Source organism: Aethalodelphis obliquidens, unplaced genomic scaffold (assembly GCF_003676395.1).
Source record: "Aethalodelphis obliquidens isolate GAN/ISIS:26980383/991018 unplaced genomic scaffold, ASM367639v1 scaffold13, whole genome shotgun sequence".
Classification (NCBI taxonomy): domain Eukaryota; kingdom Metazoa; phylum Chordata; class Mammalia; order Artiodactyla; family Delphinidae; genus Aethalodelphis; species Aethalodelphis obliquidens.
The window spans coordinates 28,132,808-28,148,942 of NW_020837957.1; the positions used below are offsets into that span (position 1 = coordinate 28,132,808).

A 16,135-nucleotide genomic window follows, 5' to 3' on the forward strand; every position below is an offset into this window, starting at 1 on the left:
TTGCCTTTTTTCCCCATGATATTGTTGATATTTTAAGAGTCAAAGCTGAAATAGAAAAATTTCCCATTTGAATGAAAACAAGTACTGTTTTTATTCCTTTTTTCAAATCAAACAGGTAACAGAGTAAAACTAATATAATGTATATTTAATGGTTGGTTGGGTCAAGGGAGTAAATATAGAAGACATGGGCACAGAAATTTAAATATCTGAAGCCAAAGACTCAGAATATTTATAGGAATACAGCATTTTATATATTACCCTTGTAAATATTTATTATTTATATGTATTTGGTAAAAGATAAACATTATAAATATTAGCAGTTATGATTTCTTGCCTCTTATTAATAGATTAACGTGTTTAACATTTCACTCCTAAGAGGTCCAAAGAACTCACTATTTTTTTTTACAGGCTCCTGACGCGCAGGCTCAGCAGCCACGGCTCACGGGCCCAGCCGCTCCACGGCATGTGGGATCTTCCCGGACCGGGGCACGAACCCGTGTCCCCTGCATCGGCAGGCGGACTCTCAACCACTGCGCCACCAGGGAAGTCCAGAACTCTCTATATTTAACATCACTTTAAACACACAAAACTCTTTGTAAAAATATTCTATAAAGTAGGTAGATGACTTTAAATTCTGGGAAAAGCATAGTGTTCATCACAAAGAAATCTCTAAGAAAGAGAAGACTTGTCATAAAAGAAAGCATAAAACAACCACTCATTAAGCTTTATCTTGCTCACTGAGATAGTGCTCACAGCTGGAAAACTGTGTAACTGAAGAAAATGTGATTCACCTTCTGGAGAGGTGGAACTGTCATATTTTAATACCCTTATATTCCATGTCATGGGGGTTATCATCTCAGTGAAAGATTTATCTCTATTTTTGTTTCTTGGTTTTGTTTTTTGTTTCTAATACCACAAACTTAAATTCCAAATAGGTATTCTTATGCACTGTAAAGCAGCTTCTGTCTCACTTGTTCCTTATGAAGAAAGGATATATGGTAATGTATCCCATTTACTAAGGATAAACACTGCTATGCCAGGCTGAGTAAACACCTGACAAACCCTTTTGGGGAGTACTGTCTTGGGAAACCAAGACTTTCGAAGAATTAGTTACAAAAAGCCTTTCTAGATCTATGCAAACATCATTTCATCGCTTTGTCATTCTACTGCCCATCACTTTTATTTCTCTAGATTGTCTTCTCCCAGCTTGATGATGATTACGATCTAGGCCTGTTATTTCCATCCTCTGGATTCTTATTACCACTTCCTTCTCTTAGCCAGATTTTCTCCAGACTGACAGACTAATAATAAGCCCTCTTTTTTGGCCTGGTGCTTTACCTGATTATTGTCCTCACAGGTGGTTTGATCTAAGCACAGCCTGGCCTCAACAACACTAAAAGATTAGACAGACTAGTGGCTTACCTGTCAAAGATCACATGGCTAGCCAGGGACAGAAACCAGATTTCATTCCTAGTGCCTTAATTGTAAGACAAATCACAGCAGGATATGTGCTAGAATTATTTTCCCAAAATTGGTGTTGCTTATGTTACTCATTTATCTTTTTCTGGACCCTCTGTACAGAGTGTTAGTAAGCCAAAGCTGGGGAGTTCAGTCCTTAGCTGTCAAAATTTCTCATCTACCTTCCTTAGCATCAGATGACCATATACATGGCTCTTATATATTCACCTCATGGATAAAACATGCTTTTCTGTGCCCTGTTTAAAGAATCCATGCAGAGCTGATTTTGCCAAAAAGCATCTTTATCAACTTATTAGACTGTTAGAGTATTAAAACTTGATAGGGGGACTTCCCTGGAGGTCCAGTGGTTAAGAATTCGCCTTCCACTGCAGGGGGTATGCAGGGGGAACTAAGATCCTGCATGCTGTGCAGCTCAGCGGAAAAACAAAACAAAACAAACAAACAAAAAGATAAATCAAAGACAGCCCATGTAAAGATAATATCAATAATACTTTATAAATTTCAAATTAGTAACTCATATAAAATTAATTTCCTTTCTCAACTATTTCAATGAGGTGGTCTGGCCTGGCTGTGATTAATACAGTAGAAAAAAATAGGAAAAATATTTTAATTGAAAAAAAAACATAAAGAGAGTAACAATCATTTCTATTCATACTCCTCAGAATTGATCAATGTTAACATCTTGGAATACATGCAGCCAGATTTTTTTTTAATAAAAATAACTGTTTCTGTAAAATTATATATGTTTGCCTTAAGCAACTTGGACAGTGGTAAAAATACAAAAATGAAAATTAAACATTAAATATTAGCTAAAATTAATAGGAAAAGAAAGTACAGTGAATGCCAAGTGTTTCTTCAATATGAGAGGTAATTTCCTTTTTTTTAAAAAAAACCTCTAAATTTAAGGGATAACAAAAAAACATTAAGATGTTAGAAGTCTGCATTTTTATTACATGCTTTAAATGTATGTGGTATTGATTGACTATCTTGCTGGGATATGAGTGCATTTATACCTGCCTTCATATCCCCTCTCCCTCCACTTCCAGATTTTTGTTAGCTGTTATTTTTACACTGTCAAAGTTTATTTAAAAAAAACTCTCTCACTTGTAATCATTATTCCCATATTTGTTTAGTATTAGTTCTGTATTTAAACAGATTCAACATTTACCACCCATCTTTTCAAATAGTGTCCACATTTCATAGTTCTTTATTTTGACTTGTTTTAAGCTGGATTTCACTATCCAGTAATTTTTTCAAGATTATGAGAATAGTATCCTAGCAATCTTTTCACACTGGAAAATAACAATCTATTTCTTCAAAATATCTGGATGACACATTGTTTAGCTATAACATTTTTGGGTCAGCCAAACTCAGAATGTTGTAGACTAGTACTAAGATAACTTTCTGTGGTGATGGAAATGTTCTCCATCTGCACTGTCTAATATGTTAGCTAGGAGCTACTGTGCAAAATGAGGCTATGACCACATTGGCTGGCTAGTGGCTATCATATTGGAGAGTGCAGCATAGCCATTGCTCTGCTGATTTCTGGCATTGAATATGCTGTGAGAAATCTGGAGGACAAGTCTTAATCTTCCCATACAACTTTGTAGGTAATCTGCTCTAAGTGTTTAAGGAGCATTCTGTGTCAAATTTTCCTAGAACACAAGGTTTTCTTTTAATTTGCATCTTCATTAATTTCAAGGACCTCTTCTTGCTTATTTTTGAATATATCTTCCTTCTATTTGTCGTGGGATACCAATTATTCTTAGTGTTAGATTATCTGTCTGTCATCCATAAGCATTAGCTAATATACTTGTTTTTCATTCTTAACCTCTATATTCATTGTGATTATTATCTCAAGCTTTTCTTCTATGCCAATATTCCAATTTTCAGCATTGTCCATTGAATAGGCTATTCTTTTGTGGTTTCTGCAATGGTGTATTGGGCTTCAATTTATTCCCTTAGTGGTACAATCCCCTCCTTCTTACCTCAGTGCACTTTTTAATTATCTTATCTTTTGATTTCTTAATTTTACTAAATTCATGTTTAGTTGTTTTATAGTATGAAGTAATTGTAATTCCTCTTACCCTTGAATTACCTTTCTTCTTGGTTGGGATGTTTCTGAATAGTATTTCTTTCTCTTTTCTCTGCTATAATAATAGAAACCAAGTTGTTGTGCCATTTCTTCTCATCATGCTCATGGCTAGGTGACTGTCTAGATATTCTAAATGCTCTAATGATATGAGTTACTTATTAACTCTCTTTCCATCATATTTAAAATCTATTTTCTGTGCCCTCCAAGCTCAAGTTTGTTCCCATATTTCTATGGCCTGAGGGACAGCATGAGGAAAAGAAGAACCTGGCTAAACAGAGGCACTCTTTATTCTTCTGAGATTCTGTTAGATATTTTGTATTACCTAACTGGGGGCATACATGCCAAAACCTGGGTTTTAGGATTCAGATCATTTCCCAAATAGAGTGTGTTGTCCCAGGGCCTTCACTTTAATTAAGATTCAGATGTTCACTTTCTAATCTCCTTCACTGGGTTGTTCCTTCTAGAAGTTTCTACAACTTCTCAGTCAGACATACTCATTTTCCTTCTCTCCACATTTGGGATATGACTGAATCTTCCGGGGGTTTTGCTGACTTACCTATATATACAGCGTGGTGACACAGGAGAGAGGGAGATAATTGAGGTTAGAAGCCAAGCCCTGCTAGGCCTCTCTGCTCTTAAATAGTTTATTTCTTTCCTTAACTGTCACTTTTACAGTTTATTGCATTAGGGTAAGATCCTTTTCCTCTCAGGCTGCTTTTAGTGGGAAAGTATTTGCCTTTAAAAAAAAAATTTACTATTTTGTTAGACGGTTGAGGTAGGAAATTATGGGATCAGTTTCAGTCCACCTCTGGGGCAGCATTTAAACAAATGAATCTTTACACCTGATATTTATGTAATATTGTACATCAACTATACTTCAATTAAAAAAAGGTACTTTGAACCTACCTGTTCTTATGGCATAATAATATTAAATCCTCATGTACATGGCTGCCGCCTAAGATTCATTCAACAATTATTTTTTGATAACCTGTTACATGCCAGGCACAAGGCATACAGCAGTATGTAAGACAAACCAGGTTCTAATATATTACCTGTGGGTGTGAGTTGATTTTTAAAGTGAAGGTAATTTCAGACACTAATAAGAACTACAAATAATATGAAACACAATGATGAAATAGAGAGTTACGGCATTAGGGTCCTACTTTATAAAGGTGGTCAGGGAAAATCTCTATGAGTTGGTGACTTTTTTTTTTTTTTTGCGGTACGCGGGCCTCTCACTGTTGTGGCCTCTCCCACTGCGGAGCACAGGCTCCAGACGCGCAAGGCTCAGCAGCCGTGGCTCACGGGCCCAACCGCTCCGCGGCACATGGGATCTTCCCAGACCGGGGCACGAACCCGTATCCCCTGCATCGGCAGACGGACTCTCAACCACTGCGCCACCAGGGAAGCCCGAGTTGGTGACTTTTAAGTTGAGATATAAATGATGAAAAGGAACGAGCCATGGGAAGATCAAGGAGCCTAGCATTCCAAATGCAGGGAAGAGCAAGAGCAAGAGCAAGAGCAAAAGCCTGTAGGAATGAATGAGCTTTGGTTCTAGAAACAAAAATAAAGTTGGTGTTGCTAGAGCATGACATGAAGGGGAGTGTGGTTTACGATGCAGTCAGAGAAGTAGGCAGGAGCCAGACAACTCAAAGACTTTAAGGCCAGAGAAGGAGGGTGGCATTTTTGCTAGGTTGACCAAGTTTTCTACATTGCTGTTTTCCAATGATTCTTATTTCCATTCTAGCAATGGTTACCTCAAGTTATTTTAATGTATGTACATTAAAAAATTATAATGGTAATCATATAAATTCATATGGTATAAAAACTGAAGTTTCCCTTTCTCTTTTGCACCAAGCCCTTTATGCTCCCCAGAGGGAGCTTTGATAGGTATCACAGCAGACATCCCAATCTACTTAAACAAATACACACACACATATACTTTTTAACATACACAAATGGAATTATCACTACATTCTATAATTTTTCTCATTATTATGTCTTGCAGATCTTTCTTTATTCTTTCTTAAAGATACAGACTTTTCCAAATATGGATCTACTATGGTTTAACCATTCTCCTAATAATCAGTAGTTATCCTTGTTTTTAAATAATAATGTTAGATTTATGCACCCATCTTAAGAAGTTACATAAAGAACACATACCAAAGCTAAAACAGACAAAAGGAAATAATAAAAGAACAGGAATAAAATGGGAAAAAAAGTTGCTTATTGTTAAAATTTGCAATTGTTTACTAGTACTGTGCTGGCCAGTGGTATTAGAAATATTGGCTACTGCAAGTACCATTGCTTTCTCCTTTCTTGAACACCCTACAGATGTCTAACATACCACCCAATTCTGAACTGAAACATCGTTAGTTATTAAACTTTTATATAGTAACTTTAGAATAGGAAATCAGTACTTAATATACTTTAACATTTTAAGCCTGACAAAGTAAAACTTAAAACATGGTTTACAAATAGACATCACACCCTTAAAGGAAATAACAGAAACAATTAGTAATCTCTCTGTGCGCTCTTCATAGAGATTTCAAAATAAATCTAAGGTTATACATAGGATGTGGGTTTTTCGCTGGGAGTAGTATTACAGAAGGTTTGTGGTATTAGAAGGGTCATGACACAATGCAGGTTGCTTAGTCTCAAATGCAAGTGTAAAGCTTACATTAAAAAAATATTTTAAATTACACCCACAGATGAGAAAATGTAACTAAAAGAGAGATTATGCTACAGAGAGATATATACAAGCTCTCTCTCTCCTTTGTAAAAGTTTAACTATTTTAGAGACCATTAAAAGGCATTATCTTGACTATTTTAAAGGTTAAATAATGTTTTTTTTTCAAGGCTATATTATGAAACTATGTTCAACGGTCACAGAGGCAACCATATTAACTTGCAGCAGCAGGAGCACAATTTCTAAGTTCTAATTTGATATTTTCAATTAAAGCAAGCTATATTAAGCAAATTATAACTGCATGTGAGATGACGATAGTAGCAGAAAACACAATGATTTGAGTAAGTCTGTGACAGTCGATAAGCAATCACCGCGATTAATCAACATAACCTTACTGAAACATCAATAGCAATCACTAAGCTTTAGTAAGTTTTTACTGATTTGTACTTTGCCTTAAGAAAAATTAATCAGAATACTAAATGTGGTAAATGGTAGCCTCTCCATGACTTCAAGGTGACTCATTTGAAACATCTAAAACCAAATCATACTCATATCACGTACTATTGGTAAGTTTCTAAAACAGTTTCCTGTAATTTCAAGTCACAGACAAAAAGGTTTGACCATTCTTTATGTTTTAGTAACTAGAAAAAAAGTACATATAAATACTTTAAAGAAATAATAAGGTAAGTTGAAAAGTATGGAAGGGAGGAAATAAATCAAAATGTTCTCTCACTACTAAAACTGATGTAATTCCATTTCAGAAGAGAAATACATCCCACACATAGTTAAAGTGATGTTTCTTACAGGATCAGCTAAATACACACATGAAAAATCAGCATTTGTACAAGGTCCAAAAGCTAGAAAATATTTCTTATAAATCAGTTTAATTAAAAACAGGTCAAATTTTGTGACCAATACTTAAAATTCTATCTAATTCCAGGGGTTCCTAAAAACCATGGAATTATATAAACTATTCTTTAATTTTTAAAAAAATTTTGTTGTTTTTTTTTTTGGCCACACCACACAGTTTGTGGAATCTTAGTTCCTCGACCAGGGATTGAACCCAGGCCCCTGGCAGTGAAAGTGTGGAGTCCTAGCCACTGAGCCGCCAGGAAATTCCCATAAACTATTTTTTATAACAGACGTTTTCTCAGTCTTAGATTTACAGAAAAATTGAGAGGATAAGAGTACTATATACTCCCTTGCACTGTTTCCCCTGTTAATAATATCTTCCATGTTGTTACAATTAATGAACTAATATCGATACATTGTTACTAACTAAAGTCCAAAGTTTATTCAGATTTTCTTAGGGTTTTTTTTTTTTTTTAAACCCAATGTCCTTTTTCTGTTCTAGGATCCTATGCAGGATACCACATTACATTTAGTTGTCATGTCTCCTTAGGTTCCTCTTGGCTGGGACAGTTTCTCAGACTTTCTGTTTTTGATGACCCTGACAGCTTAGAGGAGTACTGGTCAGGTGTTTTGCCAGATGCCCTACTATTGAAATTTGTCTGATATTCTTCTCATAGTAAGAATGTGATTATGGGCTACTGGAAGACCACAGAGGTAAAGTGCCATTTTGTCACATCCTATCAAGAGTTTATTACTAGCAGTGTGATTTACAACTGTTGATGCTGATTTGATCATCTGGGTGAGGTAGTGTTTGTCAGGTTTCCCCAAAAAAGTTACTTTTTTCCCTTACCCTTTCCATACTGGACCCCTTGGAAGGAAGTCACTGTGCACAGGCTACACTTAAAAGAATAGAAATTTATGCTTCCCTTCTGAAGGCAGAGTATCTACAAAAGTTATTTGGAATTCTTCTGCATAGAGATTTATCTCTTCCTCTTCATTTATTAATTTATTCAATCATTATTGATATCAGTATGGATCCACTGATATTTATTTTATACCTTGAATTATAATCCACTACTATGTTAATTATTTTTTCCTATTTTAAATATTGTTCCACCTTTGGCCACTGGGAGCTTTTTCAGTTGGCTCCTCTCTGTCCCTTTAACATATTCCTGTTAATGCAAGGTTTCGTTTTGTTTTGTTTTGGAACACTTCCTTACTTTCTGACACTGCAAGATACTCCAGGCTCATCTTGTGTATTTCCTGTTCTAGTCCTGGAATCAGCTATTTCTCTCAGGAACCTTGGTTTCTGTTATTGAAGAATGGTATTAGAAACCAAGATCTGTGTGCTAGGTGTACATAAACTAATTTTTATTTTAAAAAGTTTTTGGCCACGCCACATGGCTTGAGGGATCTTAGTTCCCCTACCAGGGACTGAACCCGGGCCATAGCAGTGCAAGTGCCAAGTCCTCACCACTGGACCGCCAGGGAATTCTCTAAACTAATTTTAATAACACCAAGATGATCACTGGTAGCATGGTACTTTAAGGGTCTAACCTATCTTCACTAATTCTTTAGATACTATTATGAACTGGTCTTGAGTAAGTGAATGATATCCTTCATTCCTAGATATAGCAAATTTAAAAACCTCTAGATACTTAATCTCTTTATATTTAACTGCATACTAAAGTTGGAGATCAGAGAATCATCTCTGAGCACTTCAGTAAAAAAAAAAAAAAAAAAAAATTTTTTTTAAGTTTTTAATACCTAATGACCAGATAGCAAGCTGAGTAAAATATTCTGTATACCTAACTCCCTTTGTTGAGAATCAGCATTAAGACTAGATAAGATTATAGAAGTTATTTTTCTAATTTAAAAATGCTTAAAATTTTGAGAAAAATCATTAAAGAAAAATGAAAAATATTTTAATGTTTAAATAAGTTGCTCAAAACAGAAACCACTGTACTTAAAGGGGGAAAAAAAAGTCCTCCAAAAAGAAGTTTGTTAGTCAAGAGGTGGCATATAAACTACCACCTGCTGTGAAACTATTAACAAATGAGCTCAGGAAATTAGAAAGCACCAACTGATCACAAAGTTTCATGCTAAACTCCATCCTTTAGTAATGTCATTGTAATTTTACATTATTAAAATTTTTTTTGTTAAATGGTAAAGATTTTTATCACTTCCTCTCTATCTCTGTCAAAACTGCATACTGAGCTGGGCACACTGATTTAAATCTAACTCCCTCATTTTATGTCAGAACAGAATTTTGAGTGGGTGTTTCTTAAGCCAAGAGCGGTTGGGGTATTGCCCATCTGAGGCATCCCTAGAGGTTATCTGTTGGGCAAAGTAATGAAAATGGGTAAATGTTACTGGGTACCAGGAAAAGAACACAAAGTTGGATTTGCGTAGAACTAAACTGTTTTAAACTTAAAACTTTTCATTATTTATAACAAAGCAGCATTAACTTTATAGATGTGCTCAGCCCACAGAACCTTTTAATATGGTTATGACAAATTAATATGTTTATCTTTATAAAAATCAAAACACAAACTCAATTCCAGGTTAAATATCACAAGGCTTGGGTTCAATTTTCATCTATTTTCCTCAATTAACTAAGCAAAAATTAACTTTTCTGTGTTTTGTTCCACCACTTGGAAAATGGAGAAAGTGTGATTTAGCATTAACGTAAAAATAAAGTCCTCAACTAATAAATAACATTTGGATCAATAGAATAAAGGTGGAAAATTCCACTAAGAGGAGGAGGAAACAATTTTTAACCACCATTTCCTCCCATCTAAATACTATGAATTCCAACAAGCATTTTTTTCTGAATCAAGTTCAAATGAATCCTTTTAATAGGTTTAAATGTCATCTAACTGATGACTCCTATGCTCAAAACCCTCCCGTGACTTTCTACCTTACTCAGAGAAGGGCCAAAGTTCTTAGGCCCTATGTAATCTGCCCTATTTACCTCTCATACTTCCTCTAACTTCCTCTCTTACTCCACTCAGGGTCTCAGAGATGCCCCTGGCTTTAGGCCCTTTGTCCTTACTATTCCCTTATCAGGGTATTTCTACCACAAATCTGCATGAATCTTTGTTTAAATATCCCCTTCTAGCGAGCTTGCCTGACCACATTATTTAAAATAGCAATGGTACCCTACGCTCAATACCCCAACCCTCTCCTTTTCCTACATTTTTCTCTCCATTGTACTCATCATCTTCTAAATTACACACTATACGATTCATTTATTTTGTTCATCCTACTTCTTCCTCTACCATTAAGCTTGATGAGGAAAGGGACTTTTCGTGTGTTTTGTTCACTAATTCTTATAAAGTGTATAGAGTAGTGACTAGCACATAGTAGGTACCCCGTAAGTATCTGTTGAATTGAAACTGATACCCCATTTAAATTAATAATTTAATCTGTTCTTCACATCTAGGCTTTTAAATGAGAATGATTAAAATAATGTGAGAGGGTATAAGAGAGATCTATAACAGAGGGGGTTAAACAGCAGAGACACAACAAAATTGGCTGGATTGGCATCATCAGGGAAGGCTGATCACAGCATGTCAAACTTAATCTGACCTTTGAAATGATAAGCAAGATCAAAGGAGGAGAGAAGAAAAACAGAGTGAATCTCTATGACATATTTAAAGAGTTCTTAACTAGTTTATTATGGCTCAAGCACAGGTATATGCTGGAAAAAGCAGGAAATGAAGCTAGAAAGGGAGGCAAGAATCAGAGCAGGAAGGGGCTCGTGAGTACAGCCAAAATTTGAACTGTGTCCCGAAAGCCATGGGAAGCTACTGAAAGATTTAAGTGAGGAAAAGGGAACCAGTAGTAACAAAGTTATAGGAGGCAGTTGATCGACCAAGAAAATCCATATAACTAACATGACAGTACCTGTAATACTAAAGAAAAAAAATTTCATTTTAATCCTGGAAAGAATTTAAGTTAGAGTGGGTTCTTAAACATACAACAAAATCTCATTTAAAAATCTTCTTTATGCTTCAGTTTCCTCCACTATAAAATGAGGATACTAACAATAATGTCATATGTAAAGATTAAATAAGTGAATATATTTAAATGGCTAATAGTACTGCCTGGCATGTTTTAAGTATTCAATGATGCTAGCTATTAATACGTTAATTATTAGTATTCTGGAAGAAATAAAGTTACAGATAATATGGTAAAACATGGTAAATACATAAAAAATGAAGAGTAAGTTAAACAGGGCCTACACTGGACAGAAACAAGTTCAATCAAAAAAAACCCCAGCCAAAACAATTCTTAATTTGCAGCTATATCTAATTCTTGGAAAGGGATAAATTCATTATCTGGGGTGGGTAAACACTATCTTGAAGGGAACTCAAAAGACTTTCTGCACTTTCCATTCTGGTTGTAATTTTTGGAAGCCCTTACAATGCTGAGTGTGATCTTTTATAAAAGGTCATTGATAAACTGATTTGCTGGAAACTAGTTAGGGAGGAAAGAACACTTGACACATCTTTCTCATTTAATACCAACTCTAAAGCAGATAACTTTAGGACCCTTAGTTTTGAACGAGTAAATTCAAAATCAGGTTAAATAACTTGTCAGACAAGACAGCTAATAAGTAGTTTGTCTTCAAAATCTACTCTCAACCAATCAACAAAATCTCTAGCAATTATAAGAAAACAGAAAGATAAAAGTTGTGACCACAGAGTTATTTAGGATTCTAAAATCCTCTTGTTCCCAATAATAATTAAATTTATTGACTCTTTCTATTCTGATCAGGGTATGTCATATTTATTTTTGCAGGCTACTTATAGAAATTCCACTTAGCCTGAGCCATTCAATTAGCTTGTAAAGTATATGTACAGGTAGGAAGAAAAAAAATTCTCCTTTAAAAGACAACAATTGGCATCCTCTCACAGGTAATTAAAGCCATTAACACCAATAAATGTACATAAATTTTCAGAGGTTTAAATTCTACTCAATGATATTGCAAAGAAGGGACCCAGACTCAATCATTCCTTCTGTATAATGATAAATGCACTTAGGCAGAGTCTGAATTCATTTTATCCTTCCTAGCCAGTAGTGACCTAATGATAAAAGAAATGCAAATTAATGCATGTGTGAATACAGTGATAATCTCTGAATTTAAAAAATTTGGGGCTTCCCTGGTGGCTCAGTGGTTGAGAGTCCGCCTGCCGATGCAGGGGACACGGGTTCATGCCCCAGTTCAGGAAGATCCCACATGCCGCGGAGCGGCTGGGCCCGTGAGCCATGGTCGCTGAGCCTGCATGTCCGGAGCCTGTGCTCCGCAACGGGAGAGGCCACAGCAGTGAGAGGCCCGCGTACCGCAAAAAAAAAAAAAAAAATTGAATGCTGAAATTACATACATTAAAAATCACTTATTGTAAAAACAACAGATGAGCAAATTATTATATTAATTTCTTCAAATACAAATATTTGAATGATGGCTATATACTAAGCACTATATACCAACACTGAGAAATACAGCAACTGAATAAAACAGGCAAAAATTCCTCTCTTACGGAGCTTCCATTCTTGTGGGGGGATGTGGACAATAACAAACATGTATAATTTATGGCAAGAAATAACTGTTTTGAAGAACTATAAAGCAGCATAAGAGTACAGTGATTAGGATATGAATATTATTTTAGATAGAAATTTGGCCAAAGGAGCTTTATGTAAGAAAACAATAGAGATCTGAATGAAGTGAGATTATACAGTATTTGAAGTTCATAATGATAACACTGAATTGTCAAAAAATATTAAAATAATATACATGATATCATATTTTTTAATATTTCATGGCACCTTGGAGTTCAACCTCTTAATTCTATTATAGGGGTATGATCTGCTCTAAATAAGTATTACAGTAGATGGTGACTAAAATCCATTAAGAAGTGTAATTCTGTTTGAGAAGGAGGAAACCTCAGCAATAACTTTTACAAAGAGTTCAGGAAAATGGCTAAAACCTGAAAGCTGCTACACTTTAAAAAAGGTTAAATTCACTCTGAGACACTAATATAAAACAGATCCTCCAAAGACGGTGGAAAAGGCATTATTATAAAGAACATTAAGTATATTACAAATGTAGTTATCTCAGATTAACATGGGGAGGGTGGTGATTATGAACTTTAAACCAGACCTTAAAGTTTCAAGTTGACTGAAGGATCTTTGAAAATAAATTTAATAAACTTCAACCTCATAAATGTATCTACTACAGAATGCTATAGTGTGTATAAAAATGAGTATTTCCTCATCTAAATGAGACATTCACAAAAGTACAATTTTCATAACTACATTTAAAAAAGCAGGCTTTAATTTTATCAACAACTAATTACATAATTATGTAATTTATTAAATGAAGGGTTTGAAAGAATTTGGTTTGTGGGAAAAAGTTTTATTCACAAGAGAGCAGGAGTAATTGGAAGAGTTGGTCTGAAGAGATCTGAAGTACAAAATATTTGACTAAGTTGAGTTCTCCCCCTAGTGGAACTTGAAAATGATCTAAGATATTTCCATGAATAAAAATAACCTAAAATGTATTACTCTTATAATTGAAAAGGAGTTTCAGGTTTTAACAAAAGATCTATTTATGGATCTTAACCTGCATATAATAAATAAATGAATGAATGAAGTTTGAATCATTAAGATGTTTATTGAAAACACATTTATCAAATGTCTTAACGGCAAACTAGCCATGGAGAACTCAGTAAGCAGAAATACCTAAAAAGCAGAGGACTAGGGGATACAGAAAAACACAGCAATTTTTTGAAGACATAATAGCATGTAGAATGATACAGAATTTTAAAAGAATATAGAAACTTTGTAAAGAGGGGTGTGTGTGTGTGTGTGTGTGTGTGTGTGTGTGTGTGTGTAGGAGGTGGGGAGAGAGGATGGGGTGCTAATGGTCAAAGAAGAGGCTAGAAATGCAAGTCTGGACAATAATGAAAAGATAAGGTTTTTATGTTTTAGAAAGAAAATTCTGGTGGCTCTGTGGAAGAGCTCAGGGTGGAGAAAAAGAAGCTGGACAGGAAGTTGTGACGTTCAGGTGGGGATGAAGGCAGATGAATGAAGGGAGTGGCGGGGGGAATAGAAAGGCCATGAAAGATTTTTTTTAAAGTTTCTGAAATGAGTAAAATTACCTTTGATTTAGTTTTAGATTTACTCACGACTTCTATCTTTTGAAGAAATTGAAGAGTTGGACATGGTACTTTAATCTGTATGAATTATTAAGAATTATCTGAAGGCAAATCTATATGAGTAGGTGAGCAGGTGAAACGCTGGTAGGCATGTTAACTAGCAGAAGCACTTTGTAAAAATAATTTGGTACTCTCAAGTAAAGTTGAAAGTTTGCATACGTAGCCTTGATAAATATGGCATAACGTTAAGAAAAGCATAAGTGAAGTTCCTACTAAGCTGAATAATTCAAGACGAGATGATACCACTGAACAAGCCTTGAGATACAAAAGAATAAAAACATTTTGGCTGGAATAGGAACACATTTGATTTTAAACGTGTTGAATTTGAAGGTCCTGTACAAGTTCCAGGAGGAGTTCTCTACTGTCCATTAAACATACTGGTCTACTGATCAAAAGACACAATAAATTAAAAACAACAACGACAAATGACAAGTTACAAAGTGGGAGTAGCTATCTGTAAAACATAACATCAACTTGGAAAGAACTACGCGTACATAAGAAAAAGATAATCCTAAAGAAAAGACATACACAAAAGACTTTAATAGACACTTTATAAAAGATGAAATCCAAACTGCCAACCTCATTAGTAATCCAGCAAATACAAATTAAAACCATGATGAAATACCATTGCATACCCACCAGACTGGCACAAATTAAAGCATCTGACACCACCAAGTGTTGGGGAGGATGTGGAACAACAGGACTTTCGTAGGCTGTGGTTGGCAGTTAAAGTGGTACAAACACTTTGGAAAATAAAACTGAAGATCTGCATGCTTTATGACCCAGTCATTCCACACCCTGGCATCATGCTACAGAAACGTGTGCACACGTAGTCAGTATAGTGTACAAGATTGCTTACGATCTCAGCATTGTGTATAACAGTCCCAATTTGGAAATTTACAAATGACCACTAATATCAGAGTGGATATGTATGCTGTGACATATTCATGAAATGGAACATGTTGCAACAATAAAAATCATGACTCATTAAAACAGTGCTGAACAAAGAAAGAAGACAGACAAATGAAAATATTCAGCATGACTCTATACGAAATTCAGAAATAGGGAAAACTAAACTGTGTGGATGAGAGATGCATACAAAGATGACACCACTAAAAGGAAAAGCAGAGGAGTGACTGCTATAAAATTCGGGATAAGGGAAAAGGGTGTGATTGGGTAGACTTCTGGAATATAGGCAATATGCTGTATCTTGACCAAGTAGTGGTTACATGGATACTGTTTTTATACATATTATAATGTAGCTTTGTTTTATGAACTTTTCTGTTTATTGTCTTCATAATTTTTTTTAAAGGTGTAAGATTATTGATTAGGGGAAACATGCTAGGATGGAGATAGATTAGAATTCATTGCTGTACACTGAGTAGTTTTTAAAAAGCCAAAAAACTTGGATGCTCAGAGGAATACAAACACTCAGAACTGAGGAAAAAAAGACTGAAAACAAAGTTCAACAAGAAAGAAGAAGAGAGTCAAAGAGGGTGGTGCTAGGAAAATTCTGCAGCCCACAAAATGAGAAGAAATATCTGCAAAAATATCTGTTTATATCTGATATGGGATTTACATTGAGAATATATAAGAAACTTCCACAACTCAACAACAACCCATTTAAAAACTGGGCGAAGGACTTGAACTGCCATTTCTCTAAAGAAGACATAATGGCAAATAAGCACAATGAAAAGATGGTCAACATTGTTAATCATTAGAGAAATGCAAATCAAAACCACAATGAGATACCACTTCATACACATTAGGATGGGTGTTAAAAAAAAAAAACAACAG

The 16,135-nt window shown here is 35.0% G+C and overlaps 1 protein-coding gene across 8 annotated transcripts in view; it reads right to left on the reverse strand.

The window, feature by feature from the left end:
• Window positions 1–16,135, reverse strand: part of EVI5 (ecotropic viral integration site 5) — a 204,061-nt gene that overhangs the window by 40,569 nt on the left and 147,357 nt on the right. The window lies entirely within an intron of this gene.